Source organism: Ailuropoda melanoleuca, chromosome 3, assembly GCF_002007445.2.
Source record: "Ailuropoda melanoleuca isolate Jingjing chromosome 3, ASM200744v2, whole genome shotgun sequence".
NCBI lineage: Eukaryota > Metazoa > Chordata > Mammalia > Carnivora > Ursidae > Ailuropoda > Ailuropoda melanoleuca.
The window spans coordinates 128501486-128506147 of NC_048220.1; the positions used below are offsets into that span (position 1 = coordinate 128501486).

General features: G+C 34.1%; 1 pseudogene; it reads right to left on the bottom strand.

The window, feature by feature from the left end:
• Positions 1–496: 496 nt before the first annotated feature.
• The window catches only part of LOC100475968, a 45875-nt pseudogene continuing 41709 nt past the window's right edge, over positions 497–4662 (bottom strand).

Genomic DNA, 4662 nt, shown 5'->3' on the forward strand with positions numbered 1-4662 from the left:
ACAAATGTAGTCAGTGAATTCAGTTTTATTATGTATATGTAAATAAAATGGTTTTGTTACATATATTTATGTATTATGATGAATATATTTATAATTTATATATTTATTATATATAATTTATATATTTATTACATATATGTTTATAAAAATGACTTTTGGCAAAAAAAGGCATCTTACACATTTACAGTTATACAAAACAGATTTTTTTTTATAAATGCAACTTACAACTTTTATTTAACAAAAGTAACAGGCAAAGTCGAACAGGCCCTTATATGAAGAGAAAAACCAACTAGAAGAAATTTTATCTTAAGCATCTTACAGTAACCTACTTGCAGTTGTGTTCAACTGAGCTCTGTTGCCGTGAAAAATACAGTTTATGCACAGGTATGGACGAATTATTTGTATATTTTTCAGGTATTCACTGAGTACCACCTTATATACACATATACATTAAGCCTTTCTGGAAAATATTTAATTGACGGTCTCCAAATATACTTCATTTTTGTTGATCTTTTAGAAGAGGTGGTCTGAAGAGAAGAATACATGGTTTTGGTTCGTGAGTCATGTAATGAACCCAGCCTAGACTCTATTGGACACCAAGTCTCCTCCACTCCTCTTCAGACATCAGATGGGTTGTTGGTACTTGTTTGGAAAGTTCTCTGGGTTACATGACATGCCCATACTTGTGGTACTTGCGGAAGTACTTGTCTAAATAGTAGATCTGCTTGTGCACCGTCCTGTGGACAGACGGAGCAAGGAAGACATGAAGAGTGGACCTGGCAGACCACACATTCAGGTCAGGCCAAGACAAAGACTTGACAGCTTATATAAAACAGATTTGACATCTTGTCAGTTACATTATTTTGTTTTAAGAGTGTATATTCTGTTTACTTGGAGATTTGCATATGTTATACTTGAGAATATAATGAGTAAGTGGGCTAATGGAATAGTCATTATATGATCAATTATAGCTCTCATAGTCTAAAACTCTGGTGATTGAAAAGATAACTGGGACGCCTGGGTGGCTCAGTTGTTAAGGCTCTGACTCTTGATTTTGGTTCAGGTCATGATCTCAGGGTTGTGAGATTGAGGCCCACCTCAGGCTCTGTCTGCTTGAGAAAGTTCTCTCTCCCTCGACCTCAGTCCCTACCCCTGCTCTTGCATAAATAAATAAATAAAATCCTTAAAGAAAAATCCTTAAAGAAAAAGAATGAAAAGATAACTACTAGAGCATCAGGGTGACTAAATAATGGATATTTTCGGAAATTTCCAGTATACATAAAATAGGAGGTGAATATGAAAATATAATCAGAAGTTAAATACATGTCTCTAAAAGGAAACTTAGTGTCTGTCCTAATAGCACCACATGCTTGGCCTAAAAAATAATTTGTTTTAATGTCCAACAGTCATGACCTTTTTCAATATATATAAAAACATCCTTGCAGGCAATCGTTTGTTCCTTGTGTATATACTGCAACATAAACTATTGTGTCTGCATGATATGTTTCATACATTCCTAATGTGTTCCAGCATTTTCCTTAAATCTATAAAATAATTAAAGAGAAATTTTTAAGATAAAACAGTTCTGTGTATTTCTAATTTTGTTCCAACCCCACAGAAATTGTGAGAGACAATGGGCATCAGTAACCTTCCCTGGTGACCTGTGGGCCTCCTGTACTTTTCTGCATAGAAAGTAGTGATTTACATATGGTCTCAGAATCCTGCCAGTTAATAGGGAGTGGAGAATTATAAAAAGGAGCACAATGGTTCTGTTTCAAAACCTGGATATTTCCCTTTCCTCTGTACAGGTACCTTGGGATGAAAACCTAAGAACATTGACAACTGCAAAAGTAGCCTCTTGCTTTGAAATTTAAAGTGTTATAAAACACATAATTTCAAAATACAGATTTTACTACAAAAACATAATTAAATCAATTATAACTCCTCCCACTTGTACATATATATATATATATATATGATAGCTGATAGATTAATAATTTTAATTCTTATGTGTAATTTTAGGAACATCTGACCCAAATTAAAAAAAAACCCTCTTATATTTGATTTTACACTTAAATGTACAGTAAATTTTTTTTATTACAGTTTGTCTCTCCTTCCTAATTGATTCGGAATATTAAGTAGTGAATTAAATTTTGTGAGACCTCTGTAAATTCCAAATGATGCACTTATAGTACTTTAACCAATATTCAAATATAGGTATTGCATAATAGCCTATTTTAATGCTATAAGGAAAAATTGGACATATTGCTCAATTTATCTCAGTCAGCCTCAATATATACTCATAAACAAACTAAATCTAATAAACTGAATAGGTATCAAAGGAAAACCTAGGTATATTTATTCTCTTTTTTTTCCCACACACTGTTATTAATAATATATCTATAAAAACTATATTTAACATATATCTACCTGGGTCTAAATACATACTCCTATCCTCAATATTTAAATTTAACTTCAGAAGTATTAGGCATTTAGAAACAACAATAAAGACTAAATAAAAATAATTTTAGATGATAAATTATAAATTGCCCTAGTAGTCATTTAAATTGTGGTCTTTTTAAGAAACAAAGCACCATAAGTAAAGAACTGTACTTGGTATTATAATCTGACTGGATCAATTTCAAATCAAACAAAACATTTTCTGAAACATATTCTCAGAATAAAATGAAGATTATCTTGTAAAGAAGAATGTTCCATTATAGGAGCACTTGTCTAAGGGATATTAAAACTGACTGTATTGTTTTAGCTTAAACTAAAAAGGAACCAAATCTGAGTGACCCTGGCATGTCGGGCCTTCTACTAGCTATTAACTCTCTTGACCAATGGGCAATGGGAGTTTGTTTTTATAAATTGCCTATAGTTCTGTGAACTTCTCTTTCTCGAATAAATATCTAGGAATATATACTGAGTCACAAGGTATGTGTATGTTTAACTTGTAAAAAAGTGCCCAATTGTTTTCCACAGTGCCATTTCCAGGAATTCTTTGTGACTAATATTTTGCCAGCATTTGGTGTTGTCACTCTTTCTTCATTTTAGCCATTCTAATGAATATGTAGTGGTATTTCATTGTGGCTTTAAAAATGTATGTTCTTAATGACAAATGATACTGAATATATTTTTCTATAACTACTGGTTTTTCATCTATTTTATTTCTGCATTATTTCTAGATATATTTTGCCTTGTTTTATTTAGGTGGGTTGTCTTCTCATTGTTGAGTTGCAAATATTCTTTGTATTTTTTTGAGATGTTTTTGTAAAATAGGCATATTGCAGTTATTTTCTCCTAGTATTTTGTTGCCTTTCACTTCATCTAAGGTGGTTTTTGAAGAACAGGATGTCTTATTGATACATTGAAGTCAATTTAAACAATTTTGGTAATAATTTGCATAAAAATTGCCATAAGAATTCTTTGCCTACCCTAAGGCAATGAAGATTTTCTCCCACTTTTTCTTTTTGAAGTATTATAGTTTTAGCATTTGCAGTTAGACCATGGTCTGTCTTAGCTTCTGATGCCGAAACTTGAAATCCACAGGTAAGATAGAAAGATTGATGTAAAGTACAGGAGAGCAAGAAAAAGCTGGCACACACAAGCATGGGCTGAAGTTCACGAGTATGGATGGAAATCATGTCAGCTGTTATTGTCTCTGACCTGTTGTGGCGTGCACAACCTGCAGAATGCAGAGACAAACCCACACAGCTGATCCAAGATTTAGCCAAATTGAAGGAGGATCCTAAGGAGACTGGGCAGTTGCATGCCTACCCACTGCTTCAAGCCAGTGAGGTGAGCTAGCAGGTTAATGGCAACATTTGTGTGTGCTACAAAAATTGCTGCTGTTTAATTAAGTTCCAAAATCCAAATCTCATAGAGATGTTTTATTGTAGCCCACTCTAACCAGAAACATCCATTTAAGAGAATTCTGGGAGGGGCACCTGGGTGGCTTAGTCGGTTAAGCACATGCCTTCGGCTCAGGTCATGATCCCAGGGTCCTGGGATTGAGCCCTTTGTTGGGCTCTCTGTTCAGTGGGGAGACTGCTTCTCCCTCTCCTTCTGCCTGCCTCTCTGGCTGCTTGTGCTCTCTCTCTCTCCCCCTGTCAAATAAATAAATAAAATCTTAAAAAAAAAAAAAAAGAGAGAGAGAGAGAATTCTGGGAAACCGAGCCCAGGGTAGCAAACTGACATATTGCAAAGGACTCTGCTCTACTCTTGCCAACTTGGCACTGCCACCCATATGCATCTCCTCAAACTGTACTTAATATCCAATAAAGACACTAACTATGTCATGCTTTCCCCTAAGATAATACACAAATCCCATGTATAACCAAATATTATACATCTCCGTTCTTCCCCAAAGAGGATACAAATCTCTCTTAGTCTTTGGGTGATGTCCTTTGTTACTAGCTGATTCACTTTGACTTCCTGTAACATAAATATCATTATAGAACTTTAACTAGTAAACACATTATGATATGATAAAATGATGGAGAGGGGAAGAACACACCCACATTCAAGTCAAAATAAGGAAGAAGTAATAACTGTTGTAACAGTTATAGTTTTAGTTTCTGGAACTGGTTATGTAGTTCACATTTATGACTAATTCTATCCATTTCATAGTTCTTATATACCTAGTGAGTGCCTCCATTC